The sequence below is a fragment of the Podarcis raffonei genome, chromosome 17 (assembly GCF_027172205.1).
Source record: "Podarcis raffonei isolate rPodRaf1 chromosome 17, rPodRaf1.pri, whole genome shotgun sequence".
In the NCBI taxonomy this organism is placed as follows: domain Eukaryota; kingdom Metazoa; phylum Chordata; class Lepidosauria; order Squamata; family Lacertidae; genus Podarcis; species Podarcis raffonei.
The window spans coordinates 18,821,857-18,837,967 of record NC_070618.1 but is presented as its reverse complement, the minus strand read 5'-3'; positions in this window follow the sequence as shown (position 1 = coordinate 18,837,967).

Sequence of the window (16,111 nt, the reverse complement as noted above, 5' to 3'; positions counted from 1 at the left end):
TCTTAGGGCATTACATGCCGTAAACTTCATTCCGGTGGTCCATAACTGTTCCCAGTCAGCAAACATAATGTCATGTCCAATATCCTGTGCCCATTTAATCATAGCTGATTTAACCGTTTCATCCTGTGTATTCCATTTCAACAGCAAGTTGTACATTCTTGACAGATTCTTAGTATTGGGTTCTAACAATTCTGTTTCTAACTTTGACTTTTCCACCTGGAAGCCAATTTTCCTGTCCTGTTTAAATACCTCATTTATCTGGTAATAATGAAGCCAGTCTCTTACTTTAGACTTCAATTTCTCATAGCTCTGTAGTTTCACTTTTCCACCTTCTTGTTCTATAATTTCCCAATATTTTGGCCATTTAGATTCCATATTAAGTTTTTTCACTTCCTTAGCCTCCATTGGTGACAACCACCTAGGAGTTTTATTTTCCAACAGATCTTTATACCGAATCCAAACATTGTATAATGCTTTCCTAACAATATGGTTTTTGAAACCTTTGTGAGTTTTTACCTTGTCATACCATATATATGCATGCCAACCAAACCTATTATTGAACCCTTCCAAGTCCAAAATGTCTGTGTTCTCAAGAAGTAGCCAGTCTTTCAGCCAGCAAAAAGCCGCTGATTCATAATACAGTTTTAAGTCCGGCAGGGCAAACCCCCCTCTTTCTTTTGCATCAGTTAGTATCTTAAATTTTATTCTGGGCTTTTTGCCCTGCCAGACAAATCTAGATATATCTTTCTGCCACTTCTTGAAACAGTCCATCTTGTCCACAATCTGCAATGTTTGAAACAAAAACAGCATTCTTGGCAAAACATTCATCTTAATAACAGCAATTTGGCCTAACAAGGAAAGTCTCAGATTTGACCATATGGTCAAAAGTGTTCCCTTGTCTACTTGTCTAGGAAATGTTCTCCACAGTGGACTTCGTTCATCCACAGTGATTCTTGATTGGCCAAGATCACCCATGTGACCAATCTAGAAAGCATTGCTTCCATTCAAAACTGGCTTAGTTTCCCTCAAGTGAATGTAATTGTACCCACTCCGTGAATTGTAAATGCCTAAGATGGCAGAGAAGCAGTGGCACATAGGTGAAAGGATGGCACTAAAGAATTTGCTGGGGGCTGGGATGGAGAATACACCATGAAGGGTTCCCCACCCCCCACCCCACACAAAACATTTACACATTTTTCAAACAGTAGTTTCAACCCTAAAATCAAAAGGTGCAAATTTGCAGTCCTCCTACTCCAAATGTGCGCATTTTCTTTTTTTTTTAAAAGATATTTATTGAAATTTTCAAAAAAATAAATAAAAACAAAACATAAAGAAAAAACAAACAATTAAACACACATACAATTTACATTTCTTACTGTCAATGACCAATTTCCTTGACTTCCCCACACCTCCCCTTCTTGTATTCCAGTTCCAATTTTTAGCTCAGCAAGTTCTTGTCCCCAAACTTTACCTTATTTTCTCTAATTCATTTTAATTAACCAATTTTAACTTATAAACCTCAATCTTTATACGTCAATACTTATTCTTAAAAGTCTTTTTCTAAGGTCGGCCCCAATTCCCTTCCCCGAAATCCCCATTTTTATGTTAGTGGCAAAACCAAATTAATTAAAACAGAATATAGTTATCCACCCTTTGGATTCCCAAGGCCCCACCACCCCCTTTCCCGGTTTCAAACCCCAACAAAAAGTCCATCAGTCCATCTGCAGTCAGCCTGGCGACCTCACGTCCGAGGCTCTCAATTCTCTCACAATTCCTCTCTGCCGGTTTTTTTGATAGTCCTTTATATTAAACTCCGAATCTCGAAGGAGCTCTGTCCCAATAAGGTCCATGTTTCTTCCAGCCAGGCCTCCGTATTTAAAAATGGAGCCAAAATCTTGTTTCCTACTTCTCTTAAGTCCAAATGTCCCAAAAGCTCCAGTTTCCACTTTAGCCAAGTTTGTATTCCATAGGTCTTCAGATCTCCACATAGGGAGATCTCTCCATTCTCCATTCTTCAATTCAAACCAAATTTTCATCATCCTGATCTTATTTTCCTTTATATCCATCTTGACCGGCCTCTGGCTCTCCTCAATCATCTGTGGCATTATAGCTCCTCCTTCTTTTTCCTTCGAATCATCATGTTCCTCTTTCATCACATTCTCAGATTTCTCAAATTTCTTTTCATATTCAGCTGCAAAAAATTTTAAGTCAACTGCAAAACTTTCCTGTTCAACTGCAAAAACTTGAGTCAAGTCCCTCCCAGGCTCAGCAACTTTGTTTACTGTTCCATTCAGTATTGTCACATTTGTTGCCAAAACGTCACTCTGTTCCTGCAACTTTCCCAAGAGAAAAAAAGTCTTCTCCAGTTCAGCCAGTATTTTTCCACTTACAGCCATTTTTGTAATGTCCTAAACCCCCTCTAGAGGGATTCTAGTTTCTTAATATCTTCCAGTTCCAACCCAAAAGTCAAGTTAGCCTTTTCTTCTTTGTTTTTAACAATTTGTTACCAAGTTGTAACGAATATAACCAGCAAAGACAGCAGAAACAAAGTTCTCCTTTTTTCCCAACTTTGACAGCTAGTTTGCCAGCTGTCAAAGTCTTTATGTCTCTTCCGCAGGCTCTCTCACCGATCGCTCCCGGGTCTTGGGGGAGGGGTGAATTCCGTTCTCAATGTTAGCTCTTATCCTCCAGCACAATCACTTAAATTGCCCCAGCATAAAGTTAATTGCTTTTCTCCACAAAGAAGAAAGGTATTCTCACAACCTTAGTAATAAAATCCTTGCTTTACGATGTTTACAAGGCGGGTGGGCGGACCTCCTTTTAACACCTCACCCGATCGTGCCTAATTCCCAAAGACAATTTCCCTTTTAAGTCCAATTTCCGTGTTACTCACGGGTTGTTGCTTTTAATCCAAATGTTCAGAGAAAGAAGTCAGCGCTCTCCGTCCATGGCATGCGGCTTCACTCAGCAGGGGAAGCAGTCAACTCACAGCACTGCACCGCTCTCCGTCCCCCGTTCCAGAGCCTTTAAAAAGGCTCCTTTGCGGGTCGGGGGGGGCAAAAATGGTGCCCGCCGAGTCACCAGGTCCACAGGCTTCAGCGCCTGTGGTTTCTGAGGGTCCCCGCGTCGCCGCCGCGGCAGGACCCGACCCCTGCTGAGCCGATTCCCTCCGGAACTCGGAGGGAATCCGCCATTAGGCGATGGCGCTAACCCGGAAGTCCCAAATGTGCGAATTTTCAGTCCTCCTACCCATATATAATAATAATAATTTATTATTTATATCCCACCCATCTGGCTGAGTTTCCCCAGCCACTCTGGGCGGCTTCCAATCGAGTGTTAAAAACAATACAGCATTAAATATTAAAAACCTCCCTAAACAGGGCTGCCACATGATAGAGCTCAGTTGGTAGAGCATGAGATTTTTAATCTCACGGTCATGGGTTCAAGCCCTAGGTTGGGCAAAAGATCCTTGCATTGCAGGGAGTTGGACCAAATGACTCTTGTGGTACCTTCCAACTATATGATTAGATGGCAGCCGGATGCAAAAGAAATCAGATGTCTTGCATCTTTGATAGTTGCATAAATTTCAGACGGTGAAGCTCTTTTGCATTGATGTCATGCCTCTGCTTTTACACTCAGGAATCTGTTCTTCTTGCTATGAGTTTTTCCCCAGCACTTTGTTCTGAAACAGTCTGCAGGTTATGTCTACATGCAGTTTATATCATTCATTAACTTATATCCTTGAGTAACATAGGAGGTTCTTATGAAAGAAATATAGGTCATTTGATTCATTTTCATGTATGCAGAAAAAACGTTCCCATCTTTTGCACATCAGTTTAAATGAAGGGCTAAAAGAATTGCATCAGAGGGCCAGGAGATGGCAGTGCTAGAAGCAATTAAATTCTTCCTCGCTAGGGGAAAAACAGCTGATCTATTTCTTAGAAATCTGATGAGTAAAAGGGACTAAGTACAAGGAATCACATCCAAATTCCCATTCAATATTTGGAACGATTTTCAGACAAAAGACTTGAACGTTTCATTTTAAAGAAGGCACTGTTGTAATATGTGCTGTAGTTTTGAATAATCAAAGATTATTTGAATAATCTTTAGCTCAGTCCATAAAGCATGAGATTCTTAAGGGTTCAAGTTCCACATTGGGTGAAAGATTCCTGCATTGCAAGGGGGTTGGATTAGATGACCCTGTGGTCTCTTCCAACTCTACAATTCTGTGATACTATGACATTTCAGTTGTTCGAGACTGCCACAATGTGAGGCATGAGTGGCAGGAACGCAGGACTGGGGAAAGGGTTGGTAGCAAAGGCTGACTCACGGTCAAGGTGCTGCAGGCACATGCTGGGACGGGGCCAAGGTTAAGGCAGTACAAAGTTGCAGGCAAATGATCAACCCAAGTCCCATCTCAGGCCGCAAGCAAGAGGCAGTCTGAGTAGCCAACAACAACAACAACAACAATTTATTATTTATATCCCGCCCATCTGGCTGGGTTGCCCCAGCCACTCTGGGCAGCTTCCAACAAAGATTAAAAATACATTAAAACATCAGTCAATAAAAACTTCCCTAAACAGGGCTGACTTCAGATGTCTTCTAAATGTCAGATAGTTATTTATTTCCTTGACATCTGATGGGAGGGCATTCCACAGGGCAGGCGCCACCACCGAGAAGGCCCTCTGCCTGGTTCCCTGTAACCCTGCTTCTCACAGTGAGGGAACCGCCAGAAGGCCCTCGGCACTGGACCTCAGTGTCCTAATGCACAAAGGAGCTGAATACTTGTTATGTTCTATCCAGTGCTTTTTTTTTTCTGGGGGGATGCAGTGGGACGCATACCCCTAAACATTTTGTGAGTCTAACTTTGGCCTCATTGAGGTGCAGTATTTCAATATGAGTAGGAAAATGAGAGTACCTCAAACAATTTTTTTTAGAAAAACAAGTACAGTGATACCTCGGTTTAAGAATTTAATTCGTTCTGGAGGTCAGTTCTTAACCTGAAACTGTTCTTAACCTGAGGTACCACTTTAGCTAATGGGTCCTCCCGCCACGGCCGCACGATTTCTGTTCTCACCCTGAAGCAAAGTTCTTAACCCGAAGTACTATTTTTGGGTTAGTGGAGTCTGTAACCTGAAGCATCTGTAACCCGAGGTACCACTGTACTGTTTTTATCTATTTCATTAGTTGTTTTGAACCTGTTATACACTCACACCCACACACACTTACCTGAGAAGAGCTGCCATGAAACTCAGTGGCATTTACTTCTGAGTAGACTTGCTGATGATGACATTGTGAATATGCTATTACCAGGACAGCCCTAATTGCCATGTAGTCAATGTATTTTACAGTGAATGGCTAAAGAGCCTACTAAGAGTTGTATAGTTCATCCTAGTTTGAAAACCCAGGTTAGGTTGAACAATGCGTTTTTAAGCAGAAAAAAAGATTATACTATTCATAGAATCAGAGAGCTGGAAGGGACCCAATGCTCATCTAGCCCACCCCCTGCAATGCAGGAATCTCAGCTAAAGCATCCATGACAGATGGCTATCCAGCCTCTGCTTAAAAACCTCCAAGGAAGGAGAGTCCACAACCTCTTGAGTGAGGCCGCCAACTCAAGTTCTTCATGTTTAGTCAGAATCTCCTTTTTTGTAACTTGAAGCTCTTGGTTCGAGTGCTACCCTTCAGAGCATGAGAAAACAAGTTGGCTACATCTTCCTTCTTCTTCTTTTCTTTCTTTTTCATTTCAGGAATGAAAAAAAAAAGGTTTGCTTAACCCTAGACAACAAGTCATTGGAATAAGGTTTTGCTTTTCTGAAATATGATTCAGGTGCCTTGCCTCATTTCAGGGTAATCGTTGCCATTAAACCAAACATATTCTTATATTGCAGCACTGAAAATTGTAAAGGCTGTTGAGAACACACAAATCTGCAGTGGTGCAACGTATACACCATAATGATGTGCTGGTTGATGCTTGCACTGGGTTGGAAGCCAAAAAAAAAATAAATGCATTATTTTGCATTATTTGCTTTTTTCATGATGTTCTTGATTCCAGAGCACCAGATTCCACCAGTCTGATGTCAATAAAAAGTCAAAGAGCACAGCTCATTTTTAAATAGCACAAACTTTTCTCCGTCCCGCCCAAAGGAATTTGAGAGGCTTTGCAAATAAATCATTTGCTCATTAAGCATTGCTCTGGCAAGTAGAGTCCTCTTGTGTGTTCTTTGGGTTCTCATGGATTGTGATGTATAATTGCTGTAGTCAGTTTATGCATTGATGACATCATTTCCCAATCTCTCTTTTCTATCTCTCTCTCTCTCTGATGTAAATTTAACTATTTCACAGACAGCACTATGCAAAGCTATCTCAAATAGAGATGGATGAGGTCCCCTCGGGGTTGATTTGGGTTGGGACAAAAGTGCAGAAGGAAACAAGGGTGGCGGCGGAAGTCCTACAATGAAAATCCAAGCTGGAAAATAACCTGGGCGTCTTTATGCTTGCATTATTTTTATTACAAGTTGCAGAGATTTGTATTTTGAGGCCAATGAATGATGACGCTTGGTGACATCTCTAGCCATTCATGAGGCTTGTCTTGTCTTTTTTCACATGCATTGAAAAAAATGCTTGTTTTCAGAAAGGCAAGCTAAGAACATAGCAGAGGTATGACGGCAGGGACATATAAAAAAAAAATGAAATACTGGCATGGAGATCAGATCTGACTATGAGATGGATGATCAAAAGGGAATGCAGTTCATGGATTTAGAATAGGCAAGGACCTGGACAGCATTTATATTTCTTGGAAGCCCACTTTGAGAAGGGGCCAAAGTAAATAAGCTGAGATTTAATCTTTAACCACAAGTGTTACTTCCCCCAAACCTCTCTGGTGGGAAGGCAAACTGTGGGTCGATTCTAGTACAGGGACCATAAGTTTTTGACCTCAAGTATAGACCAACAGTTATTTAATAAGAGTTGAAAGGCTCCCAGGACAACCAGGTAACTGAGAAAAGAAACAAAGGACTCTTGGAGCTTTAATGGTTGCATAGGATACAAAACTTTGACAGGTGTAACCAGACCAGAGCTGGAACGTCTTTGGGGGACTTTTCAAGCTCAAACTGTTCTGGGGGCTGGGAGGAGAAGAACCGATACATCTTGGTGCCTGACACAATGGACAAGATGGTGCCCCCTCTCCCTTACATGTTCAGAATCTGACCAGACTTTAAGTTGGTTCTTTCTTCAGTACTGATGATGGGGCATCTTCTCCTCTACCTGAGGGCAACAGGCCAATTCGTCAGAGCTCGAGAACTTGTGGGCAGGTAGAGAACTTTGTGGGCATGGTGGGTTAAGCTGTCCTTCAGCAACTGCCCCGCCCAATGACCCTGGAAGTCACAAAACTGCCCACGTGCCCTTTTCACCTCCCTGCTTATGTAACCCTTGCAGCAAATGGAAGCTTTCATGCTCCCTGTCAAATCCACATTTTCCAGCATTTCCTGTTAAGTGGGATCATAGGCACTGGCGGAGGAAGAGGAGTGCGGGGGGAGCACACCGCCCCCGGCAGCGCGATCCCAGTAGGGTGCCATCATGGCTGCCCCCCTGCCCCGCCCCTGGGACATGCGCCAGCCCCGCCCCCACCTGCTCTCCGCCCCCCGGTGCCGAAGCACGAAGCTCCACCACTGATCATAGGAGCCAACTCCTAGGGGCTGAGGTTCCTTCAGAGGGGGGGGAGGGGCAATAAAATATTTTAGGTGGCTACTGCCCAAAAAATTTAATGGGCATTCAAATGGTGTGTGTGCACCCCATCATATGATTGATTGATTATGCAGGGTGGAGCTTACCTGGGCCTGATGGGAACTGAATGCTGGAGATGTGTAGAGAGACACAGGTTGCCCATCGATGCATCAAGTAGTGGATTTCAGTACACTGCACCTGCTTGCTGCTTTGGTTATAAAAATGGACTATAGTCCCCATTTTATTTGTGATTGGAACTGGCCTGAGTTGAACAAAACATGCCTGCCACTGCCACCGTGTGCAGTTTGAGCCTGAGACTTCAAAAGCCTATTCCTCAAGCTATGCAAAACCTGTAATTTCTATAAATGCATATTATGAGTTGTGTGCTTTAAAGAGCAATGAACTAACTATGTAATTTGGCAACTTTCAAAGGCAGACCTAGGCCCTGTAATAATACTGGAATCGGTAACAGAAATGATATGTTTGGAGGGTGTAAAATGATTACTCCCTTAGGTGCAGTACTAAAATACTTATTTGGTCCATTTAGCAAGTACAAATAATAGCTGCTCGATACAAGATACGGTTTATGGAATGCAGCACAACTGAGTGAAAAGATAGGCCTTCAGGGCAGTTATGGAGAAGAAATTCTTTTGCATGCATTATCTGGTTCTGATCATCCTTGAACTAGATGATATGTTGGGACCATTCCAATGTTCACTGAGTCCAGCCTTCCTTGAGGAAGCTGTAGCCAGGCCAAAATCGATTCCCCATTGCTCAAACAGCAAAGGCTAACTAGAAGGGCTTTCCCCTTCACTCCTCACTTCTATCCCTAAATAGAGTTCTGATGGGCTAGCCAAAGCCAAAGTATGGCAAAAAATAATAGGAACTGTCCTATTACAAGGCCATTAAAAGGGGAGGGGGGAGAGAGAGGCTTTGAGAGCTCATTTGTTCTCATGGGATTTTTTCATATATATATCGCCATGATGCAACCGATCAATGATGCAACTCACTTGAGGTCAAAGAAAGCTTTAACTTGTTAAGTTTGGATGTGCATCCGAAGTCCTGGGCATTTGTCCAAACCACGAATGAAAGGAGACAGTATGGGTTGTTGTTTTTTAAGCATACATGAAATCTACAACTTTTAATTTATAGTTCCTAAGAGAATTGTAGTAATATAGGCCATTCGAGTGTGTAAAATACATGCTGTCGGTGCACATTTAGTTTGTCCTTTGGATAGATACATTTTCTAAACACCACAAAATGCTCCGTGATTACATATGTTTCCAAAATAACTCTCTCTAATGTCATTATATCTAAAATGAAGGGCTTTATAAGCAGTTTAGGGCATATATTATCTTTGTTCAACTCAGGGGGTGGGAGTGAGGGACTTCATCAACACAGAAGAAAAGACATGGGAGGGTTCAAAGAAATTTATTATTATTATTATTATTATTATTATTATTATTATTATTATTACTACTACTACTACTACTACTACTACTACTACTACCTTATTTATACCCCGCCCATCTGGCTGGGTTTCCCAGCCACACTGAGCAGTTACATTACATATAAAAACATAGTAAAACGTCCAGCACTGATCACTACTCATAACTGGAGAGATGAGGAACTAATTTATTATTCTAGATCTCTCTGTATATTGCACCTTCAACAAAAATTTCCTAGGTTTCTTACGTATAAAGAAACAATAAAACAATTAACAAATGATGCAGGTGCAAACCAAGATAAAGGCACCAGAACTACAAAACCATATAACCATTGTTGTGGTGTTCATTTGGAAAAGAACTGTGGGTTGGATCCAGCTCATTTTTGCTCATTAGACAAGAACTAGCTGTAACTCAGGGTTCCTCAAGATGCTCTGTTTATTAAGCAGTCATCCTAATTTGCTTCCACAAAGCTTCTACAGAGGTTAGGCTGTGCCCAGTCATGACTGAGCATTGGTTCTGATTTGTTTGAGGGTAGGTTATACAATAATGAGCATGCACCCTGAATTCATCCTGATTGGCCTAAGGGCCAGATACAACGAAAAAGCCCCATCAGTGGAATGTCCTTCAAAGACTATTGCAGATACTAATATTGGACAGCATAAAGCAATTGGATACATAAAAACTGACTCCTTTGGAAATAAGAATTGTCCAGACCAATAAATATGATTCAAAGCTTTACTAACCAGAACTTCTTCAAAACAGATACAAAAACAATCAATGATACATCCAGAAAGTTGTATAAAGCACATGCATATTCAAAGAGGCAACTCTCTTCAAAATGAAGATTTGTAATTGAATACCTTAATCACATGATCTAAGGTTAAATACTCACATGAAAGAGCAGAGAACATCAACAGTTAATTAACCTGCTTCAATGGAATTTTCCAAAGCTAAACTTTTCAGAAATATAAATACAGGCATTCTCCATTTCAGTGTGCAATTAAACAATTGTATTTCACAAGGATTTCCACTGTTGCAACTGGTCTGCCCCCCCAACCCTGCCCGCACTACCCTAATCGGTTTGGGGAGTCGGGATATCCCCTGAAGCAGTGCGCCGACAGGATGAGCTACTTAGCACTACATTTAATTTCTCCCTAAGACTTGTTCATCCTCTCACTTTCCGTTAAGTGTGTTTGTTGTGACAGGGCAACAGACTGCTTTAATACACTTTAATTGTGCAAATCTAAATTCCCAATAGGCGCTTGAAGCCCTCCTCCAAAATACTGACAATCTAGAGGTGGCCTCACTTAAGAACACAAAGAGAGTCTGTTAAAAACAAATGGGAATTCCTTCTCTTCCACCATTTTGTTTGTTACCACTGCATTGTACATGTATGTTATATTCTGTTGGTGGCAATTTCTATAACATTATTGCAACACATACAAATTAATTCAGAGCTATATGACATGGAGACACATTTGGCTAGTGGTTCGGACAGCCTTCTGCATCCCTAAAGATTACCTCACATCTATGCTCTGGAGAGACATTAAGCATGCACAGCTTCTCCAGCACATTGTCTAGTGGCTATGGCTATAAAAGGAAAAAATGGAAACTTCTCAGATCAAGAGCTGAAAGACAAATGATGTGATGTATTTTAGCTTTCACTAAGTTTCTCTAGGGGTCATTACTTCCAGAACACGACTGCTGCATTGCTTAATTGATTTAAGTTCTGGGGTTTCAACCAAAGATGTGCCTACAGCACAGTGACCTAAAGTTAACCGGGATTAACAGGCCCAGACTCCCACATCATAGCTTCAGGTAATGGGAATGTGAAGCTTCTGCTATCTTTGAAAATCTGGCCAAGTTCAGTGAAAGGTGTAGAAGTTCAGCTGACCAGAAATTTACAAAAGTGTGAGTCCTACATCACAATGTAGAAGGAAGTGAAGCTGAATGGCTGCTGTGAGACAGGGATTTGTTTATCACCAAGTGCCTATTATTTTCTGGCTGATGACTACAGCGTGAAGTGAATGACTCTTACAATGTGAGACCGCAGACAGGCTTTCATCCCTCCTCATGTCATGTCAGATGAAATCCTTTTGAATAAGTCTACTTGCACATTTTCCAGCCAGACCTACTCCTGAGGAGTATGGGTTGCAAAGGGGGAAAGAAATGGCGAAACATAAATACAGTCATACCTTGGGTTAAATATGCTTCAGGTTGAGCGTTTTCAGGTTGTGTTCCGCAGCGACACGGAAGTAATGGAATGGGTTACTTCCGGGTTTCGCCACTCACACATGCGCAGATGCTCAAAATGATGTCACACGCATGCGCAGAAGTGGCAAATCGTGACCCATGAATGCGCAGACATGCAGACACGGGTTGCGTTCTGCTCAGGATGCGAACGGGGCTCTGGAACAGATCCTGTTCGCATCTACCACTGTATTGCAATACTTCATCGATGCAGAAATCAAATTATTTACAGCCCTGTTTGGATTGTGCCTTAGATTTGAGCTTCTATCATCACTGGGGCCAAATGAATCAGGCTGGGGTGTAAATGGTACCACAATATTCTGTACCATGTATCACTTTCTCTAAGGGTGTTGAAAGTTTAAGTATAGTTAATAAATATGTAAAACGAAGTAAGGTTAATGCACCATTAATTTTACAAACATCTGTGTAGGAAATAAAGATACAACTTTGTCCTCTAAATCCCCGCCCCAAACAGCTGAACTTGTTCCTCCTTTATGTTTCATTTGAGAAAATACCCCCCAGGTTATAATGCAGAGGGTACACATACTATGCTATATAGATTTGATTTTATTGATGTTTTTCAAAAGCACATTTGAACTATTCCAATTGATACCCTCCATAGGCTGCACTGAGTGAATTTCATGGATTGATAACACCAGCCGGCCACCTGTAATTGTATATTGTTACCAACAACAATTGGAAGTGATGGAATAGTCACCTGGCAGAGCAACATTATTTGTTGTTGTTTAGTCGTTTAGTCGTGTCCGACTCTTCGTGACCCCATGGACCAGAGCACGCCAGGCATTTCTGTCTTCCACTGCCTCCCTCAGTTTGGTCAAACTCATGCTGGTAGCTTCGAGAACACTATCCAACCATCTTGTCCTCTGTCGTCCCCTTCTCCTTGTGCCCTCCATCTTTCCCAACATCAGGGTCTTTTCCAAGGAGTCTTCTCTTCTCATGAGGTGGCCAAAGTATTGGAGCCTCAGCTTCAGGATCTGTCCTTCCAGTGAGCACTCAGGGCCGATTTCCTTAAGAATGGATGCGTTTGATCTTCTTGCAGTCCATGGAACTCTCAAGAGTCTCCTCCAACACCATAATTCAAAAGCATCGATTATTCGGTGAACAGCTTTCTTTATGGTCCAGCTCTCACTTCCATACATCACTACTGGGAAAACCATAGCTTTAACTATACGGACCTTTGTTGGCAAGGTGATGTCTCTGCTTTTTAAGATGCTGTCTAGGTTTGTCATTGCTTTTCTCCCAAGAAGCAGGTGTCTTTTAATTTCGTGGCTGCTGTCACCATCTGCAGTGAGCAACATTATAGCCACTTTAAATAGAGACGAGCAAGTGGAGAGCATCTGGTACAGACAACTCTCACCATTTCTCCAAGAACATGTTAAAGCAGCATTTAATGGAACATGATCTACAGAAAGCTGCTGTCCCTTAGATTCTGAAGCTAATGTTGTGGTCACCAGATTTTGTGGACCACAACCCATCATCCCCAACCGTTTGATATGATGTCTACCAAGGCTTCTCCTCCACCACGCAGTGTGGCCAATATCTCTTTGCCAAGGGCTCAAGGGGTGGGGGCACCAATACATAATCTTGCCAAGGGTACAAAGGAGCCTAGGTATGGCTGTGGCTGTCTCTGCTCTAGAGGATACCTTGCTTCCTGTAAGCAATGTTTAATTCAGGTTAATTTTCAGAAAATTTAAAAATCTGTTTATTATTAAATGTGGATGTTGGCTTCAGAAATTCAGGACTTAATTGATGATATTGTAAGGGGGTGTTTCCTGGTTGGTTCTCTAACCCATTCTTATTTGGTCAAAAGAGACTGTGAGCTCTTTGTCCATAGATGCTCCTCTTATTACCACTTTCAGTTTGGATCTGGTGGTAAAGGGGAGTACTGTATTTTTCCATGTATAAGACTAGGTTTCCCCCCTAAAAAACAATGTCCAAAATTTGGGGGTGTCTTATACACAGATAGATCTCTCCCCCCCGCATTTTCTTAAATCGGAGTCCTCCAAAATAGGGGGCATCTTATACAAGGGGGCGTCTTATAGACAGAAAAATATGGTATATGTAGCAACAAATTAGATTATTTTTGCCCCAGGGATCACCAACACAGTGGCCTCCAGATATCGTGAGACTGTTACTCCCATCATCTCTGACCATCAGCTCTTCTGACTGGGGCCAATAGGAATTAAAATCCAACAACATCTGACAGACACAACAGGCATCCCTCTGCTCATAAGAAAGCCATTCTGATCCAATGAAAATTTGCACCAGTGAAACAGGGAGGGAGGTGATTTTTGCTCTTAACCCCTTGCAGCACCATCTGCCCTTCATCTGATCCAGAGATCCAGGAAGATCACCTCCCTCCCCTTTATGCTGATGGGAGCCTATCCTGGATCAGTCTACCTTTGATCACTGGAGGGCCACCAATAGATCTAACCCTCTTCTTTCATCTTACTCCTTTTGTTGCACTCACAGGAAGACACCTAACAAAATGTCACCTGCAAGCCAAATATTTTAGGGCTGCCATATTTTGAAGAGCAAAAAAGAGGACACATCTGCTGGCACCAGGGGGACGGGGGGGCAGGAGGGGGGCAGGAGCGGGCGCATTCTACAATGTCCCTTCAAAATATACAAAAGCAGGGACCCGGTCCTTTCCTGCATCGTGAAAAAGTCACACAATATGTATATGTTGTGTACTTGGTTGTCTAGTACTGCTTATAGTAGGCCGCTCCCACACCCCTGGACATTTTGACAAATTTTAGAAAATCCTCCTGGACAGAAATTTTACCCAGAAAAAGAGGACATGTCCTGGAAAAAGAGGACATATGGCAAAATTGTTAGGGGCGCAAAATTTCAACACCCAGTGCTGCCTCAATACAGCTTTGCACTTCCGTCACTGGGCTCCATTGAAAATGGATTCTCCAGATGAACCAGGAAGTGACCTCTCCCGACAATGCAACAACTCTTCTTTTCTTATCTCTGTGGCTGCAATCTCCTGAGTGATGTGGACGCCATTAGGCAGCTGAATGCACATGTGTACTCCATCCGTTTCTCTAGCCTCCACGCAGCCCAAGGTGCTGGCAACGCACTACGCCACTGCGTGAAGCAACAATGCATCCTGTTTGACAATGCCTTCCTGAGGTGGGTCCACCTCACAAGAATAGAGTGGTACTGAGCATTAGAGCCCCTGAGTCTTTCCACACACTCCTCGTTTATTCTCATTACCAATGAGTTATGAAACATATATGAGCAGTGGCGTAGCAAAAGCACTTCCCCCCCTTTTTTGTTGTTGCAAGCGACAGGAATACAAAACTCCCTCATGGTCTGTGAAGCCATACAGAGTTGTGGGTGTAGAACAATACAGAAGAGCAGTAATTCAATGGCAGCGATGGCAGCAATTGTGTAATAGTCAATAGCTGCCTTTGATAAGTCAGCCACACAAAGTCTATTTATAACAATAGTGGACGGATGACATGGCTGGACAGCGACACTCACCTGGCATTCTGCTGGCTGCATTTTTGCTGCTTGCCAGGAGGTAGAAGCTGGCATGGTGCAATGGCACAAGAGACAGGCAGAGAGAGAGAGAGAGAGAGAGAGAGAGAGAGAGAGAGAGAGAGAGAGAGAGAGAGTGAGTCCTGGATTGGCTCCATTGGATGTTTGCCCCTTGCCATCACCTCACCTGTTCTCCTCTACCTCTAGCTCTCAGCACAATCGACTGGAGGCCTACAGAGACCAGGTAGGAAGGGGCTTGTGTCTGCCTCCTGAAATAGCATGCGGAGCCGTTCCCAGCCATGCTCCTGATGGTGGGCTGGAAGAGATCCACTAGCTGAGAGAGCAGATCTGTCATGAGATTTGTCAAGGACCTAAGCTTGCCATGCGAAGTTGGCTCACTGCTGCAGCTGAGGAACATGGGAAGCCGAGTCACATCATTGGACCATCTACACTGACTGCCAGCAATTCTCTAGACTTTCAGACAGGGAAGTTTTCCCAGCCCTATCTAGAGTTGCTGTTTTTTAGAACTTCAGTACCTCCACAGGGCAAGGCTGCAGCTTAAACAGATGACTTCATCAGGAATAAGCACCAGAGCTTGGTACATCACAGGGCAGTCTGAGATATTTCTTCAGAAGTAGTTCTTACAGCATAAAGATATTCCCAGATGAGGTGTGATCGTTCGTTTCTCCTGGATGGTGTGAACAGATCCACGGGCTTGATAAACAAAGCATGAAAGATGGGTACACATGATCACTCTCTCACCCTCTTTTGCTAAATAAAAAGAACACAAAAACCGCAATGAAGGAAAGAAAGTAGGTAATGATGTTTTCACCAACACTAATATAGCAGCTTTGATGACCTTAAATATCTGGAATGAGATCTTATCTCCAACATGGAACATGTTCCCTTGCCAAACTCTCCTTTAAGCTGAAAATGCTTTCATTAACTTAACCAAGATGACTCAGAGAGTTAAGTAGTATCTGGTATGACTCAGGATAGACTCCAGCCATAAAATTTTATCTGACCAAGCAAATGCCATTCCTGAATTCAATAGGCGTCGGCCAATTTCAACAAGCTGAAAAGCCTGTCACCCTCCGGTGGAGGAGCTTGTATGAAAGTTAAGTCCCTGGGTGTAAGAATTCTTTCTGCTGTTGCTTGAGATTTCCCAGACAAAAAAC